The sequence below is a fragment of the Erythrolamprus reginae genome, chromosome 1 (genome assembly GCF_031021105.1).
Source record: "Erythrolamprus reginae isolate rEryReg1 chromosome 1, rEryReg1.hap1, whole genome shotgun sequence".
NCBI classification, from domain to species: Eukaryota; Metazoa; Chordata; class Lepidosauria; order Squamata; family Dipsadidae; genus Erythrolamprus; species Erythrolamprus reginae.
In genome coordinates, this window is record NC_091950.1 from 119,292,569 (window position 1) to 119,312,779 (window position 20,211).

The following is a 20,211-nucleotide window of genomic DNA, read 5'->3' on the forward strand; positions in this document are numbered from 1 at the left end:
GGTAAGTGAATCACTACAGTTGTTACATTAGTGACACTGTTGTTAAGTGACTCTGGCTTCCCTATTGACTTTGCTTGATAGAAGGTTCTCACGAATATGAGTGAGTTGCCAAAGATTCTGAATTTTAGTCACATGACCATGGGGATACTGGATTGGTTGTAAGTGTAAAAGATGGCCATAAATCACTTTTTTCAGTGCCGTTGTAACTTCGAATAGTCACTAAATGAACTGTTGTAAGCCAAAGACTATTTCTTTACATAGTCACCCATCCTTCAGCCAACTTGGGGCAGCTCCCAATCAAAACCTATCTATCATCATGTATAATGGCATATCTCTCAAAAAGTTTGAGAAATAATTAAAATGGCCATGGGGCTGGGGGGGGGGAGGATACAGCCCACGTTTTATATGCTCCAATCATAGGATGTTGGCAAGGAGCTACCTTTAGGGGCAGTTGTACAAGCATTTGAGGTTCCTCCCCCCTCCCACTTCTTTGATGTAAGAACTTGATCCAAAATTACACTGCTAACAACAACTTACAAAACATTTGTCAGACCAATTCTGGGATACAGATCACCTGTCTGAAACACACACTGCATATCAGACATTAATACAATCAAGAGAGTCCAGAAATATTCACAAGAAGAGTCCTTCATTCCTCCGCTCGCAACAAAATACCTTATTCCACCAGACTTGAATTGCTGGGATTAGACAATTTACAACTATGTCACCTCAGATTTGATCTAAATGTGGCTCATAAAATCACACACCAAAATGTCCTTCCTGTTTATGATTATTTTATCTTCAACAGCAGCAATACACAAGCACATAATAGATTCAAACTAAATGTAAACCACTCCATACTTGACTGCAGAAAATATGACTTCAGCAATAGAGTGACCAATGCCTGGAATGCATTACCTGACTCTGTGGTTTTGTTCCCATACGCCCAAAACCTTAACCTTATATTGTTTACAGTTGACCTCTCTCCATTTCTAAGAGGTCTATAAGGGCCATGTCCTCTTTAATTGTTACTTGCCCACAAAAGCATATGCTGCAACGTTCTACCTGTCAATGACTACTTCAGCTTCAACCGCAACAACACAAGAGCATGCAACAGATTCAAACTTAATATTAACCGCTCCAAACTTGACTGTAAAAAATATGACTTCAGCAACCGAGTTGTCGAAGCATGGAACTCATTACCTGACTCAGTAGTGTCAACCCCTAACCCCCAACATTTTTCCCTTAGACCAGGGGTCCCCAAACTTTTTACACAGGGGGCCAGTTCACTGTCCCTCAGACTGTTGGAGGGCCGGACTATAAAAAAACTATGAACAAATTCCTATGCACACTGCACATACCTTGTTTTAAAGTAAAAAACAAAATGGGAACGTACTATTTAGAGGGGGCAGAAGGTCTGAAATTCATATATGTTTATGTTTTGTTTTTAATTTTCTTTTCTTGACATCTGATTGGCTATACAAGGTTTTCTTGGCTTATGAAAAATGTATAAAGAAAGAAGGAAGTACTTTGGCATAATGGTTAATAAGTTAGAAATATAATTGGTGTTTCACTTTTTGAAGGAACATTAAGGAGGAAATTTAATTAAAAGAAAATGAATGTAACTGGATAACAAAATTAGAAAAAAAAACTTGCAACTTTTTTGATGATTGATATTAGTTACTAACAAAATACTGCATTTTATTCATGGAAAATTAGATGGTACACTGTGTTGTTTGAATGTATGTTGAGAGAAAAATTAAAAATATTATCCCCCCCCAAAACAGTCCTTCCTTCCTCTGTCCCTCCATTCATTTCATTCTTGCTTCCTTCCTTCCTTCTTCCCTCCATTTCTCCTTCCTTCCTTCCCTCCTTCCTTCCTCTCCATTTCTCCTTCCCTCCCTCTCTTTCCCTTTTCTTTCTTTCTCTCTCTCTTTTCCCTGTGCTCTTGTCACTCACCGGCGGGCCGGATAAATGGCCTCAGTGGGCCGCATGTGGCCCGCGGGCCGTAGTTTGGGGACCGCTGCCTTAGACTATCCACGATTGACCTCTCCAGGTTCCTTAGAGGTCAGTAAGGGGCGTGCATAAGTGCACTAGTGTGCCTTCCGTCCCCTGTCCAATTGTCTCTCCTTATCTCATTTATCTTTTCTTCCTTTCAAATTTGTTCACCTATACAGTAGAACCCCGACTTACGAGACTAATTGGTTCCGGAAGGAGGCTCGTAAGTCGGAACGCTCGTATGACGAAACATTGTTTCCCATAGGAAACAATGTAAAGTCAATTAATCCGTGCAACAACAAAAAAAACCGCTGCCGCCGAACGCGGAAGTTAGCATTCGGCTTCAGGAGACAGCTGCGAAGCGGCGCGCATGTTTTAAAACGTGGCAGCCGGCCTGGGGGGCTCGGGGGGAAGCCCCCGAGCCCCCCAGGCTGGCTGCGACGTTTTAAAACACCCGCGCCGCTTCGCAGCTGTCTCCTGAAGCCGAACGCGGAAGTTAGTGTTCGGCTTCAGGAGACAGCTGCGAAGCGGCGCGCGTGTTTTAAAAGGTTGCAGCCGGCCTGGGGGGCTTGCCAGCACCCCCCCGAGCCCCCCAGGCCGGCTGCAACCTTTTAAAACACGCGGGATGCGAGCGCCAAGGAGCTGTCTCCTGAAGCCGAACGCGGAAGTTAGCGTTCGGCTTCAGGAGACAGCTCCTTGGTGCTCGTATCCCGAATGTGAGCTCGGGAGGCGAACAAAAATGTCGCTCCCCTCCCAGCTCTTATCTCGAGTAGCTCGTAAGTAGAGCTGCTCGTATGTCGAGGTTCCACTGTACTTTTATATCTTTTCTTCTATCCTTTTCTTTAGTTATATTACTACATATCTATTCTCTTCAATGTGTATTATGTATTGGAATAAATAAATGAATAAATCAATCAATAAATAAATACTTTACTTATGCTATCTTTATACAAACTACTACTATACTATACAAGTCTGACAAATAAATAAAATAATGAATAAATAAATAAATAAAACCTCCCAGCTGTTCTCTCCAGTTCAAATACTATTGCCTCCGTGAGCTTTCTCTCTCTTCTTAAACCATGTAGCAGTAGGATCTCCACTAGCATTGTTCTAAAATAGCGGAAGGAAAAAAAAAGAATGATTTTCTCTGCCAGAATACCAGGAAGATAATTGGGTGGAGAAATGGCATTTGTCCAATCATAAAGGATTTGAGAAAGGGTGCAACAGCTGTTTTCTTAACATTGCTGGCCAAAAGGGATCTATGAAAATGTAGATAAATGAAAATGTACAATTCCCATTTGAAAGCTGGAGTTTTTAAAGCTGAAGCAAATGGCTTCATCATTCAACCCGCTTCTGCCAAAGTGCTGAATATTTTAGTTTCTGTGATTCTAATAAAGCTAGCAGTGCCTCCCAGCTGAAGTTTTAAGATAAATATAATTAAGGTTCTTCTTTTATAAAGTTACGGGTGAGATTAGCCCAAGCTGGATATCAAAGCCCAATACTGAAACACATACAAAAAGGGAAAAGTTTAGTTGTGCTGCTGTAATCATTGTTTTGCTTTTCTTGGTTCTCCTTTCCATCTCACACCCATTCTGTATCAGAAACACAGATAGCAGAAATATATTATCAGGCTTTGATAATAACACAGATCAAGAAAATTGTGCATTGACATTAACAAAAAGAAACGTCTGAAGCCAAAGTTATGTGCAATTCAAGCTCGGTAGAATAGACCCTGCACACAGCAGACCAAATTTTTGCTTCAATTTTACATACTTTGCATAATGATACCCTCATTGAAATGAGACAAAATGAGGAAATTTGTGTCACTTGCATAAGAAAGTTATCATTCAAACAATGTTCATTTCCATTATGAAATTATATAGGTTTTGATTTAGTGGGATCATAAGACACCCCATGTGGTTGCTTATTAAATCAATTTATAAATATGTCATTAACTTTATTTTCAATTTCTCAGATTCAGCATCTGTAAGATGCAATCCACTGTGTGTATTCTTTGCATTCTTAAACATTTATCTTGTTTCCATTTTTTCCTACCTCTTGTTTTAAACTTGGTATCCTCTAAGTGAGTTTTGTTTTGATAAAACTCTTCCATACATTTTGGACAGAGCAAGAAGCTTCCTGGGTATTAGAGCATCTACAAATTTTCTTGAACAATTTCCTACATTACTTGACCAGATATATTAGGCAATGATCGATGTATGTAATATTCTCTCATCTTATGGGGGGGGGGATCTGTTGGGACAAAGACTCTGTAAACAAGTCACCTGGCTAAGGTCTCTCTTGATTGAAAAACAGTGCATCCTACAGATTGTATTCTTGAAGGACCATATTGTAGTCAACCAGGAACATCATTAATTTTGTTATCACCATGGTCTCTTTTTTCCCATGCCCTTTCTGTGTGTTTTCACTTCCATCACCATTACACTCCCAAAATAGAGTTATGACTTGCATGAAGAAAACAGTGCATGAGATTCTTTTCATGGTTTAGACTGTATGTTTCAGCTTCTGTCTTTATCAGGGATGTCAAACTCAAGGTCCACAGGCTAGATCTGGCCCACAGGGTGCTTAGATCTGGCCATGGGGCAGACCTGGAAACAGTGAGGGACTGGCCCACGTGGCCCTACTGAGCTCTGTTTTTGCTCGCGGGAGGCAGTTGCAGTAAAAAAATGGAGCTCAGGAGCTCATCTTCACTGACAGAATGCTTGAGTCATCATAGGTATCAGTGGTGGGTTGCTACCAGCAGTTTGGGCAAACCAGTGGCAGTGGTGGGAGGCTCCGCCCATGGGCCCGGATGTCATCACAAATGATCTACGCATGCGCCCCATCTGTGCATTCACCGTTCCGAACCAGTAGCGAAGGTCTTCTGCCAGTGTGTTTCAACCACCCATAATTACAGGGTAATTAGTCCAGGAAGACACATACCACACGATAAAAGGAAAGCCCAAAAGTTTTTATAAACAGAAAAACAGAAACAGCTCCCTTTTTAAATGTCAAAGGGATTTTCTGGTACACACAAGGCACAGGTTAAATGCAATCCAATTTCTCACCCAGTAACTGAGAAATTGAGTCCAATTCTAAAGTCCAGAGAGTCCACACACAATCTTGAACAGCACAAAAACCACGATCTTGACGAAACAATGAATCAGATAAACTGCCACAAGGCTAAACCAGCACGCTGTTCTTGTTATCTGTAGCACTAATTACAGCAGCCCCACCCAACCACAGATGGCCTCATTTTCTCTTGTAATAATCCTTCAGTTGTTGTCTCCTATGCATGCGTGGATGTGTCATTAATTTTTGTTCAGAATCCAAGGATGATACAGATGACTGATCTCCTCCTGGACTGTCTGCCAAACTCCCCTCTTCCCTGTCACTCACACTTCCTTGGTCAGAGGAGGCTTCGTCGGCAGATTCCTTCGGGAGCAAACCAGACCTGCGGCATGTGGATGTTTCCCCCACATCCACCTGCACACTCCTTGGGGCAGAAGCTGGGCCAGAGATAACCACAACAGAAGGTAAGTGAAACCCACTACTGATAGGTGCCCCTGACATGAGACGTTGAGCTGGCCATGCCCACCCTGGCCACACTCCCTGAGGTCAAACCCTGATGCAGCCTTCAATGAAATCGAGCTTAATGCCCCTGATCTAGAGGTTTTAATGGAAGGAAGTGCAAAGGAGGCTCTCATGATGGAAAGTACTATTTAATATTTTCCATTCTTCACTGGAAAAATTGCTTGGGAGATAATTTGAAGACACAGATTTTCCCACAACTGCATTCAATGATTGCAAAGTGGCTGTGTGAAGGAGTGTATGCACATTTGCAAGTATAGAGTCGAGGTGGTGCAGCAGATAGAGTGCAGTACTGCAGGCCACTAAAGCTGACTGTAGACCTGTAGATCAGTGGTTCAAATCTCGTCACCAGCTCAAGGTTAACTCAGCCTTCCATCCTTCTGAGGTGGGTAAAATGAGGACCCGGATTGTGGGGGCAATATGTTGGCTCTGTTAAAAAAATGCTATTGCTAACATGTTGTAAGCCACCCTGAGTCTAAGGAGAAGGGTGGCATAAAAAAATCCATCAATCAATCAATCAAATAAATAAATTTACTACTCAGTGTGAATGTTCCAAGACAGCTTTGTGTGCACCCTTTTCCCCTACAGTATTATGATTTTGTTTTTTCTGAAGAATTCTGAAACAAAAAGACTTCATTTTGAATTAGCTAGAAATCTAGAAACATCATGCTGATTTTTACTTAGTTATTTTTTGTGGACTTAGGATAGTGTGAAGATGACTAGATAGAAGCTTAAGGAACAACCGAGTTGTGAGCCCACACAGCCAAGGAAGATCAACACATACAGTAAATTCTTCCATACAGAGATCTATCCCTGATTTTTTTCCAGCATTATTTTTCTAATACCAATTGTTTGAGAAAGGGAAGCCTTTTAATTGAAGGTAATTTTTAGAAATTGCGGAGAGAAAAAACTTCAGCTGATCAAGAACAAAGTATCCAAGGAGTTAATTCTAAGATGTTTGCTGCTTCAAGACTCTGGCCAAACTTAAATCAGTGCCCTACTTATATTCTGGAAGACACTCATTTAATTGTATGATAGAGTTCAAAAGGAATGACACTAACAGATGTACAGTGCCAAAGCCTTCATACATAGAGCCTGTGAAGAATGCCATGATATTGTTTATAGATTCAAACTCTCATGATACAGGCTTGATCTTGTCAACAAGAAACCTGGCCTATTCAAAAAAAGAGATTGGATCATTAGAAGAAGACTAGGCAAGGGGGACAAAGTCTGAAAAAAGAAATGGAGAATTACATACAGGTAATCTTCGATTACAGGCCAAAATTTCTGCTGTTGAGAGAGACAGTTGTTAAGGGAGTTTTGTCCTATTTTATGACTTTTCACATCATGGTTAGGTGAATCACTGCAGTTGTTAAGTTAGTAACAAGGTTGTTAAGTGAATCTGGCTTCCCCATCGGTTTTGCAGATCAGAAGTTCGTAAAAGGGGATCACATGACTCCAGAACACTGCCACCATCATAAATGTGAACCAGTTGCCAAGCATTTGAATTTTGACCGCCTGACGTTGCAATGGTCGTAAGTGTACAAAATGGTCATTAGTCACTTTTTTCAGGAGTGTTGCAACTCCAAACGGTCACTAAATGAATGGCTATAAGTTGATAACCACTTATTTTATTTTATTTATTCATTTGTCCAATACAGAATACATATGGAAGAGAATAGACATGAAGTAATATATATATAAAGATAATATGTAAAAATAGAGGAGAAGATATATGAAAGGAAGAAAATATATATGATATATGAGATAAAGGAAAGACAATTGGACATGAAAGGCACACTAGTGCACTTATGTACGCCCCTTACTGACCTCTTAGGAACCTGGAGAGGTCAATCGTGGATAGTCTAAGGGAGAAATGTTGGGGGTTAGGGGTTGACAATATTGAGTCCGGTAATGAGTTCCATGCTTCGACAACTCAATTGTTAAAGTCATATTTTTTACAGTTAAGTTTGGAGCGGTTAATATTAAGTTTGAATCTGTTGTGTGCTCTTGTGTTGTTGCAGTTGAAGCTGAAGTAGTCTTTGACCGGTCGGACGTTGCAGCATATGATCTTGTGGGCAATACTTAAATCGTGTTTTAGGCGCCGTAGTTCTAAGCTTTCTAGACCCAGGATGGTTAGTCTATTTTCGTAGGGTATTCTGTTTTGAGTGGAGGAGTGAAGGGCTCTTCTGAAATATCTTTGGACGTTTTCAAGGGTGTTGATGTCCGAGATGTGGTATGGGTTCCAGACAAATGAGCTTTTTCAAGGATGGGTCTGGCAAAAGTTTTGTAGGCTCTTGTGAGTAGTGTGAGATTGCCAGAGCAGAAGCTACGTAGGATCAGGTTAACAACTGTAGAAGCATTTTTGGCGATATTGTTGCAGTTCCAGCTCCAATTAGAATTTACCTAGCTATTTCTTCCTTTTCATAAGGGCTGGGAATTTCTTTTGAAGGAATACAATTTTGTAAATTGCTGAATGTTTGGTTTCCAGTGCCTGTGGCAGTCAGCAAGGCATCCTTACTTTTAATCGAGCTTTTCCGTTCCCCCATTAAAGGATGAGTTTTCAAAGCAAAGGAGGTACCTCACTGATACAAACAGATTCTGCCCAGAAATCAGAGGATGTAGGAGTGTAAGAGAGAAGAACTCTTGGCTTTGAAAGTTTGCCCTAAGGGAGGAGGAAAGCAAATGGTTCCCCATGACGTGCAGGGATAGTATAACAAAACAAAACAAAACAGAGGGTTCGTCTTGTTGTTGACCTGTCATTTCGCTGCAGGCCTGACTGAAACTACCTTTTTTGGGAAAAGAGAAATGTGCTCCCATATTGTGGTATAGCTACAGAGAACTGCAAAACACTTAGTCACTGGAAGCTCTTTCTGTCTCTTCCAAATGTTTTTTCTTCCTCTTTCTCTCAAAGCAATTTTTCCCACCTCTCATTCAAATTCATTGCATCTGCCAGGGATGAAGGGGGTTGATTTTGTTTTTGTTTTTGAGGTTTTTGTCCCCTGCTCTCCCCAAACCAATGCATTGGTCTGCATAGTTGCCCTTCAGATTATAAAGTTCTTCAGACTTAGCAAGGCAGCACTTGGTCCAAAGACTGTTGTACTGTTTACTTTACACATTTCAAACTTTCACAGTTCATGGTGAACCTTTTATTGTTTTATCGTTATTATGGATCTTTTGGTAGTTATGCTGCTCTATGTACTGTGCAGAAGAGCCAATTTGGTGTAACAGAGGTTAAAGCAACGAGGCTAGAAACTGGGACTGTGTGTTTTATCTTAGTACTATGTACAAAGCAGTTTGCAATATATAAACAAGCTAACAATAGATGTTTGTTTGTATTGAAGTACTATAGCTTTAAGATGTAGTGTTGCAAATTGCCATAAGAGGGAGTCAGAAAGCATTATTCTATCTCTTGCTCTCTCTGTTCTTTCTGCTGATTCACTGTATTATTATTATTATTATTATTATTATTATTATTATTATTATTTATTAGATTTGTATGCCGCCCCTCTCTGAAGACTCGGGGCGGCTCACAGCAACAACAAAAAACAGTATAGACAATGTAACAAATCTAATAATAAGAATTAAATAAAAACCCCAACTGTTAAAAAAACCATACAACACATATATACCAAACATAAATATAAGAGAGCCTGGGGGAGATGTCTTAGTTCCCCCATGCCTGGTGATATAGGTGGGTCTTGAGTAACTTGAGAAAGACAAGGAGGGTGGGGGCCATTCTAATCTCCGTGGGGAGTTGGTTCCAGAGGGCCCGGGCCGCCACAGAGAAGGCTCTTCCCCTGGGGCCCACCAAACGACATTGTTTGGTCGATGGGACTCAGAGAAGGCCCACTCTGTGGGACCTTATCGGCCGCTGGGATTCGTGCAGTAGAAGGCGGTTCCAGAGGTACTCTGGTCCAATGCCATGAAGAGCTTCAAAGGTCATTACCAACACTTTGAATTGTGACCGGAAACCGATCGGCAGGCAGTGCAGGCCATGGAGTGTTGTAGAAATGTGGGCGAATCTAGGAAGTCCCACGATAGCTCTCGCGGCCACATTCTGCACAATCTTAAGTTTCCGAACACTTTTCAAAGGTAGCCCCATGTAGAGAGCGTTGCAGTAATCAAACCTCGAGGTGATAAGGGCATGAACGACTGTGAGCAATGACTCCCTACCCAAATAGGGCCACAACTGATGCACCAGGCGAACCTGGGCAAATGCAGTGTAGTAGTAAGCTCTATGTGTGTTCTAAGATAGTTTGATGTATTTGTATATGTAAGACAAAGACAGTTTTGTGACATTATTATTGTATTGAGAGATATTGACTGTTTAACTTGACTGTGCTATCTTAAAAGTAACATTATTTTATACATTTTAATATACATTTCAGTCTTGTATGACTGAATAATTACTCATATCTCCTGGATAGCTGCTGGAATCCCATGTTTTCCTCTGTTCATGTCCTTGATAATATAAGGGTTCTGCACACTCATTAACATTTTAGTCCAGCTGGATAACTTTGGGCCAGTCAGTATTTCTGAGGCCTAAGAAGATGGCAGTGTAAAGCCACTTAAAATATTTTCAAGAAAACTGCAGGAGCTACAGGTGAAACTCGAAAAAATAGAATATTATGCAAACATTTATTTCAGTAATGCAACTTAAAAGGTGAAACTTAATATGTGAGAGATACTCATAACATGCAAGGCAAGATAGTTCAAGCCATGGTTTGTTATAATTGGGATGATTATGGGATACAGCTCATGAAAACCCCAAATCCACAATATCAGAAAATTAGAATACTATAGCAATAGCAATAGCATTTAGACTTATATACCACTTCACAGTGCTTTATAGCCCTCTCTAAGTGTTTTACAGAGAATAAGCATATTGCCCCCAACAATCTGGGTCCTCATTTTACCAACCTTGGAAGGATGATTCAACCTTGAGCCTACTAAGATTCGATCTGCCAAACTGCTGGCAGCCGGTGATCAGCAGAAGTAGCTTACAGTACTGCACTCTAACCATTGCACCACTGAGGCGCAGTGATTAGAGTTACATGCAATCAATAAAACAAAGATTGTACATAGAACAATATCAGACCTCTGAAAAGTATAACCATGCATGTGTACTCAGTACTTCCTTTGGGCCCATTTTGCAGCAATTACTGGCTCAAGGTGGCCTGGCATGGATGCTATCAGCCTGTGGCACTGCTGAAGTATTATGCAAACCAAGATGCTTCTATAGCAGCTTTCAGCTCTTCTGCATTGTTTGGTCTCATGTCTCTCATCTTTCTCTTGACAATGCCCCATAGATTCCCTGCTGCCCAATCAAGCACAGTAATCCCATGGTCTTTGAGCAGGGGCTGCAGGAGAGGTGGGGCAGGCGTTCCCGAAGCGCTCGGAGAAAGCGCTCTCGCAGCTGCTTCGCTGGGAGCGTTTTCACCGAGCGCTTTGGGAACTCCTGCCCTGCCCCTCTCATAGCCCCTTTGCTGGGAGCACTTTCGTCCACGGCTGTCAGCGAAGGGGCTGCAGGAAAGCGCTTGGAGAAAGGGCTCTCACAGCCGCTTCACTGGGAGCGCTTTTGCCGAGCGCTTCAGGAACGCCTGCCCCACCCCTCTCGAAGACCCTTCACTGGAAGCACTGCTGGAAAAGTTAAATCACTATCCCCATAAAGCTCGTCTATGGAAGGAAGCATGAAGTGCTCCAAAATCTCCTGGTAGATGGCTACATTGACCCTGGACTTAATGAAACACAGTGGACCAACATCAGCAGATGACATGGCTCCCCAAATCAACACAGACCTCAAGCATCTTGCAGTGTGTGCCTCTCCATTCTTAAATCTAATGAATTGTTTCATGGAGTGAATAGCCTTAATTGTTTTTTCTAAAAGATTTCAAATATTAATCTGGACAATTTAAAAATTGAAATTTAGAAAACTAATCAATATTATCCCATATAAAAAAGAACATTTCAGAAGATGGGCTTGTGAATCCTCGCACAAGATTTAGCTTGTGCGCATGCACAAGAAGCCAAATATTGTGCCCGCCCACACCTACACTGAACACGCAGGCACATGCCACCAGGAGCGCACTGGTAGCGCTCATGGTGGGCAGCCCTCTGCTGATGATATTATTGTTATTTTTTATTTATTGGATTTGTATGCCACCCCTCTCCGAGGACTCGGGATGGTTCACAACATAACAAAAGTCTACGAGTCTACGGAGAGGGGCGGCATACAAATCCAATAAATAAATAAATAAACAAATAAAAGTAAAAAACAGTATACATCTAAAAAAATCCAATTAATATGACTAAAGAGCTTAAAAAACTCCAATATAATTTAAAAAACATTCACCACCATTCATTCCATAAATACACTAAACACTTGTTGGTCACTCTTTGATAGATAGATAGACAGACAGACAGACAGACAGATGATAGAGATGATGATGATGATAAATAGGTAGATAGATAGAAATATGAATGTAGATGTAGATGATATTGATATAGATGGTATTGATATAGATATATAAACACAAGATTTACACAAAGTTTTTCTGTCTGCTATGAGCCTATTTCTGCACTTGTTATGGAATATCCATCATGTCAATATCCATCAAATGAGGACCCGGATTGTGGGGGCAATGTGCTGGCTCTTTTTTTAAAAAGTGCTATTGCTAACATGTTGTAAGCCGCACTGAGTCTAAGGAGAAGGGCAGCATAAAAATCAAATAGATAAATAAAAATCGAATAAATAAATGTTGTATTAAACAGGTATGGATAGCAAGGAGAAGGACTGAGTAAACTTAGACTTTTAAGTGAAAAAGCTAAGAATGGTATCCCACTTTCAAGAATGGTACAATATATAATTTAATAATTATATGATTTAAGAAACTATTTGGTATTTGTATAGATCTTTAAACACTGTACATGCCACGCACTTCATGTAACTGCATCCTACAGGAATAATACATGCTATTATCCATGGAAATTGCAAATCTCTGGATTCGGACTGGTTTTCCTTTTTTTTAAAGCTCTTTTAATGAATGGTTTATAATAACTAAGTTTTGATTATGATAATGAAAAAATATTGAGACAAATGTTGACACATGATTTATAGACTATTATAGAGAATATTTTTAATACATAGAGGTGTCCCCTAAGACAGTGTTTCCCAATCTTTTTTGAGCCGCGGCACATTATTCATGCTTTCAAAATTCTGGGGAACACTGAAGGGGGGGGGCGGGGGGGCTAAAGAAAAGTTTGGACAAAAAAAATATCTCTTCCTCCATTTCACTCTATTTCTCCCTCCCTCTTTCTCTCTCTTCCTTCCTTCCCTTCTTTCTCTCCATCCCTCTTTCTTTCTTTCTTCCTCTGTTTTTTGCTCTCTTTCTCTCTCCTTCCCTCCCTCTATGTCTTTCCCTCTCCCTCCTTCCCCCCTTTCTTTCTCTCTCTCTCTTGCTTTCTTTCCCTCTCTTTCTCTTGCTTTCTTTCTCTCATTCTCTCTCCCCTCCCTTTTCTCTCTCTCTCTTTCTCTCTCGTTCACCACGCCAGCAACAGAGAGAAAAAGAAAGAGCGAGAGAGAGCCGGAGAGAGAGTGGAGTGTGCAGCAGCCATCAGCCTCCTCGCCCTCCCAGACGTCCCCAGCGCCCGTCCTCGCGCCGCCTCCCGTTAGCCCGGCTGAAAGCCACACAGTCCCGGACTCCCGGATCGCTCGCTTCTCTGGCCAGCGCGGCACTTTCCTGGGCAGATGGCTTTGCTGACCGGAGAAGCGAGCGATCCGGGAGTCCGGGACTGTGTGGCTTTGCGCCATGAAGAGAAAACGGCCGACTTTTCCCTGCTGCCGTTTTCTCTTCATGGCGCAAAGCCACACAGTCCCGGACTCCCGGATCGCTCGCTTCTCCGGCCAGCGTGGCGCTTTCCTGGGCAGATGGCTTTGCTGACCGGAGAAGCGAGCGATCCGGGAGTCTGGGACTGTGTGGCTTTGCGCCATGAAGAGAAAACGGCAGCAGGGAAAAGTCGGCCGTTTTCTCTTCATGGCGCAAAGCCACACAGTCCCGGACTCCTGGATTGCTCGCCCCAAGGCAGGAGGCGGCGGCGGAGGAGAGTGGGCGGATCGGGTGGGCAATGGGGCAGGGCGGAGAAGCCAGGGGCGCGTTTGGCCGGAGGCACCGTGGGGAGGCAGGGGCAGGGAGGTGCGGCAGTAGGTGCCTCCGGCCAAACGCGCCCCTGGCTTCTCCGCCCTGCCCCATTGCCCACCCGATCCGCCCACTCTCCTCCGCCGCCTCTCGCCGTGGCACACCTGACGGTGTCTTGCGGCACACTAGTGTGCCGCGGCACACCGGTTGGGAAACGCTGCCCTAAGATATCGCCAAGCACCTGCGGAATGTGAAATAGGTAATTAATTAAGGAAGTTTTAGGGGAAAGACAACCCCTTGATTTTCTTTAGCAAACTATAACAATCTAATGGATTACTGATTTTCAGATTTTCAATTTTACTTTTTGGGTTTATATTTTGATATTTTTTTGAAGGATCAAGTTCAAAAATCTCTATGAACACAAATACACTGCTCAAAAAAATAAAGGGAACACTTAAAAAACAGAATGTAACTTCAAGTAAATCAAACGTCTGTGAAATCAAACTGTCCACTTAGGAAGCAACACTGATTGACAATCAATTTCACAGGCTGTTGTGCAAATGGAATAGTTGTGCAAATGAAATATTCAATGAGAATATTTCATTCATTCAGAGATAGGATGTGTTATTTGAGTCTTCCCTTTATTTTTTTGAGCAGTATAGTTATTACATAACCCCTTTGGTATTTGGTTCTCTCGAGTCATGATCTCATTGTGTTTCTAGCACTAAGACTGCAAGACATATTTGGAAGTTGATTATTTATTTTTCAGATTTGTGTCTTTTTGCTGCTGGCAGCACCTATAATTTTCTCTCTTATACCCTCTATAGGCTTAAACTTGAAAATTGTAAACAAAGACTCTTAGATATGCGTGAGTTAATAGGGGCATTCAGATTTTATAAAATTTTATTTTATTTCTGATCAACTATCAAAACCACTTGAATTGTTGTAAAAGCAATTTGGATTGACCAATTGAAATATTTTTTGAGTTCACAAAATTGTCCAAACAATTGTGGCTTCAGAAACACATAATTATTATTGGCTTTAAAGTATGTTGAATGATTGTAATTCAGGGGTCTTCAAACTATGGCCCATGGACTGCATATGCCCAACTGAAGCCATTAACCCAACCTATACAGGACCAGGAGGCAGCCCCACCCATATTGCCCGACCCACCTGCCAGCCCCATCCACCAGCCAAGTTACTTTACCGAGTACCATGGGCTGGAACTGGAAGGTAAGACCAACATTTCTGGCCTGCAGAGTGCTTCTGGAGACAGGGTAGGTGAAAAATGAGGTGTGCTGATGCCCCAGGAGGGTAAAAATGGATCTGTTTTCACCCGTTTATGGCTTGCATAATGCTTCTGGAGGCGGGGAAGCCAAAAAACGGGCCCATTGTAGCCCATTTTTAGCCAACAGGTCCATTTTAGTCCATTTTTGACTTGCAGAATGCTTCTTGAGGCAGGAGAGGTGAAAAATGGGGTGTGCAGATGCCCTAGGAGGCCAAAACCAGGGCGGTTTTTGGCCTCCCTCACCTCCAGTAGCATTTTGCAGGCCAAAACAGGGCCCACGGAGGCCTCCACGGTGCCTGTGTTCCCCATTTTTGACTTTCACCATCTCTAGAAGGTAGAGAGGGAGAGAGAGAGACAAATAGAGAGAATGAAAAAGAGTGAGATAGAGAGGGTGGAGAGAGAAAAAGATGGACTACTAAATTGACCATGCCCACTCAGTCACATGACCACCTAGTCTTGCCCACTTAGCCAGTCTTGCCCCCCCCCAACAGTCTTAGGGACTGTGAATTGGCCCTCTGTTGAAAACGTTTGAGGACCCCTGCAATAAATCAACAACAAAAGTATTGTTAAAATGAATATTTGTTACTTGCAAGAGTTTGGGAACAAAAATTCTAAATGTCTTAAATTAATAAATAAGTGATAAAGGATCAGCCTACCCTTCATAGAGAGTACATATTTTCCCTCTTCATTGAATACTTCAGGGAAGCATTCAAAAGGTTCCAACTTCATGATTAGCCCTGAGCCACTCAGGCCAGTGGGAGGAGGCCTGCTATAGATCCCTTATGCTAAGGAATTTTGATGGGCAGGGTCAAGGAGAAGAGCCTTTTCTGCTGTGGCCCCTTATCACTGGCACTGAGAACCTCTCTCACCCTCTTGGCCTGCCAGAAGGGTATTAAAAAATGATTTTGCCAGCTGGCTTCGAGTCCCCAGAAGATGCTTATTGCAGGAGGCTGAAGATAATCTAGTAGAAGATAATTAGTTAATATTTGTACATGAATTCTATTTTTGTTAGTTAATCTACACTGATGAAGAAAAAATAATTGTGTGAAGGGAAATATGCAAATGCCTAAAGCAATTCTGCTTTTAACAGGAAATTTATTTCTCTAACAACTCACACAAATTCTTACCACCCATATCTCAACGCTTCTGTTAAAAAATTTAGATTGCTTTGAAGTATGGATTTGGGGGAAAAAAGGTACCATCCCAGAATGAGGCTATTGGGGTAGGGGAAAAAGAGGTTAGCCTAAGAAAGTTCTCTGATGTAGATATGCTGCCATCTAGTGAATCATAGGAAAGAGAGAGGAAAATTTTATTTGTTTAAAGTTTCTCTGCCGTGATGGCTAAGACTGCGTGTGGTTTGCTTTCCATAAATGTTAAACATTCTGCTCATCTTCCATCAGCCCCACTCAAAGAATTGCTTCATTTGACTTCAGAAAAGTATTGTGTTAAGACCAAGGCCTGGAATGTATAATGGGAAAATTATCAACTCCCAAAAGGCTGTTGGAGTTTCACCATGCAGAGTGAAGGGAAAGGAAACACATTTTCCCCTCCCTGTCCAACTTTTCAGAGTGTTGCATTTTCTGTAGCCTTAGGTTATCTTCCCATTCATACCATTAAAAAGCTATTTTAAATATACTAGCATTTAGTAGTTATATTGTAGTAGATAGAAACATAGAAACATAGAAACATAGATGATGATTATTCACAATATAAATGTAAACTCCTTTTTTCTTCTACTTTCTTTTCTTTTTTCCTTCTTTTTTCTTTTATTTTAGTTCAATTTAAGCTAAAATTTTAAAATTTTTATATATGTTCTTAAATACTTTAGATGTGTTTCTATCTACACCTTATAATTGATATTTTTAAGTATTTTATAGACTTTGTTGAACAACGACAAGATCTTTTCTTTTCACTTTTTTTTGTTTAAATATAAAGATGACTTCTACTTTGAGTGGAGCGACTGTAGCTCCACTAAGTGTTGCATGTTATGTATGTCATGTTTGTCTATGCAATTTAATAAAAATATTTTTTTAAGTCTTCGGAGAGGAGCGGCATACAAATCTAATAAATTATTATTATTATTATTATTATTATTATTATTATTATTATTATTATTATTATTATTAAAATAGATGCAGTCCCAAAGACAATATGTCCAGTAAAGGGCTGCAATTTTTTTTACTACCATACTGTGGGCATGGCTGATTTTGTGGGTGTGGCTTGCTGGCCATGTGATCAGGTGGGAGTGACGTGATGATCATATGACCAGAGGATGGCTTAAATATCATGTGACTGGCTTAAAGGTGGCCAATTTGACGTCACTTATGTCAAGGGTTTGGATTAGGTTAGGGTGCCTGGCCTCTCCTCATCTCAAACAGATACAATTTCTCTATTTACTATTACTGAACATCTAAAATATGCTATTTAATTCTATGTATATATGCCATGTGTGTACATACATGTTACACACAGGCACAGAAAAATATACATGATCTACTACTGTGTATATACTGTATGTGTATGTACACACACACACACATGCACGTACAGCTCTTCTAATTATACACATTCAACCTCATCTACTGTGATAGGAAAAACATACCCAGAACCCAGAAGGGGAAAAAGAAAAACATTCAAAATGTTTCTGGCGGTTCTGCGTACCTGACCATACCTGTAGGAGCCCATCTTCATTAGGCCCTTATCAACACAAGGAATATATGCAGAGGCGAAGTTCAACCAGTTTGGGCTGATTTGTGTGAACTGGTAGCAGTGACCTGTGAGTGGGCCTGTCCCCGCCCACTTGCCCCTGTGCTGTGCCATCCTATTTAGGCACATTTTGAAGCAGTGCACATGTGTGCAAACAATACATGAGAGCAAAACACATGTACAGAAGGCCATGCACATGTGCAGAAGGTGCATGCGTGACCAAAACACACATGCACGCTCAGTTTCAAACCGGTAGGGAAAAGTAAGTGAATGCCAGCTCTAGATATATGAAAATTCTATCACACTCAAAAGGAAATATTTTTTTTAATTCTAACTTTTGTTGAATGGATGAGAGGAAAAGATGCAGAAAATGTAGTAGGTCTAGAACCGTGATCGCATGTGTGACACAAGTGGAGCGATATGGGACAGAAAGTGAGACTTTTCCATGTTTCAGCTCCAGTGCGCAGATGCGTGCTGGCCAGCTGATTTTTGACCTCGAGAAATACCATTTCGTCCTCTGGATGCTTCTGGGAAGTTTCCCTGAAGCCCTGGAAGCCAAGAAAAACAAATATCCCCCAACTGACAAACTGTAAGTTTGGAAAAATGCACTTCTGATTTGCTGTTGTGCTGTTTTTGCACTCCGGAGAATTCTGGGAAGCTTCCTGAAGCCCTGGAGTACAAAAAACAGCACAATGGCAAACCGGAAGTCCATTTTTCTGAGGTAAAAAACCAGCAGTGATGGATTCCTACCATTGTGGTTCTGATTGTTGCACGGGTAGGAACCCACTGATGCAATTTTTGGTGATTTTTTTCCCGGCATCTCCTGAGAAGGAGCTTCTCAGCTGTGCTTCGGACCAAGAACAAAGGTCGGTATTAAGATGATGGTGGGCAGCAGGGCTTCTTCTGACACAGAGGCGCCAGGAAAAAATCGTGGAAAATTGCATCATCAGTGTGGCACTCTGGACCACATCGGTAGGAACCCACCACTGCCTAGCAGGCGTCAGATACGGCCATACGCATGCACGGCGGGCAGCGGGGGTGTATGTGCACATTTGTGAGAGGGAGGGAAGGGGTGTGGGCATGTGCATGCAAGCTAGCACAGGCTCACACACACACACACACAGTTTTGGCATGTGAACCAAAAAAGATTCGCCATCACTGGTTTAGGAGATCAATATCCAAATTTATTTTTACTCTCAAGGCACATCTTTTATTTTCTGTGCATATGGATCCCCCCCTTACTGGTTATTTATAATAAGACCCTCATTTAATGTCTCAGCAGATGGCAGCACCTGACTGACCTTGGCAAGGTTTAGAAACTAAGCAAGGTTGAGTCTAGTTAACTATTTGATTTCAAGGAAATGCCAGGGCTTTAAATTAGATTAGAAAGAAAAGGGGAGAGGGGACCCTGAAGAATATCTATTCATTCATTCATTCATTCATTTATGGACCGCATACCATCTTCTCGCCATGGCCCGTTCGCAAACAAGGTGGAAGAGGCCCCAAAAGGTAAGGGGTGGACCGGACGGGCCACGAGCAGCAGGGCAGGCAGGGCGGTGGTGGAGCAGCTCACTTACCTTATTTTCAGCCTTTTATGCTTCTGCACATGCGCAGAAGCAAAAAAAAAGCCAAAAATGAGTGAAATCTCACGTGTGCAAGTGTCCTTGCGCAAGATTTGGCTTCTGTGCATGTGCAGGAAGCCAAATCTTATGCTGGTAGCATGCTCACACTGCGTTCCAGTATTGCTGGGTGATGGTGGCCCACCGCTGTGTGTGTATATATAGATATAGATATGGTTGATTTTCTGTCCCAAACATGAGAGGAAGAAACTTTCCATTTCCCTCTTGGCTCTTTATACATATACGCTGTGAAGGCAGGGCCGCCATCAGGAATTTTGGGGCCCCATACAGCCTAAGTGTCTGCCCCCTCCCCCCGCCATTTTAAAACTATTTTAAGTCGCCAAGCCACTCCATCCCCCGGGGATCATTTCCCGCTTCACGCCAAGCGAGGCGGTCCCATAGGCCAGTGCTTCCCAACCTTGACAACTTGAAGATATCTGGACTTCAACTCCCAGAATTCCCCAGCCAGCATTCGCTGGCTGGGGAATTCTGGGAGTTGAAGTCCAGATATCTTCAAGTTGTCAAGGTTGGGAAGCACTGCCATAGGCTATTTCAGGAACTGGGATTGTGTGGACTCATCCAGGAGAAAGAAAGAAGCGGGAGCGGCGAGGGAAAGAAAGATCCTCCTGGCATCGGTCAGGTGGAGCGAGGCTTATTTACGGCTCCTTGGCACTTCTCCCTTCTTGGAAGAGGCCTTGTTGACAAAACCATGTGCTTTCTAGCGAGGGGAGAGGGGAGGGGGATCCCACACCCGGCAGCCACCGGCGAGGAGCTGAAAAGGATGAGGGGAGAGAAAAAGCAGGGTACCAGCAGTCGGGCGGGTGTCTTGAGGGGGCACTCCCATCTGGAAGGAATGGAAGAAAGGCGA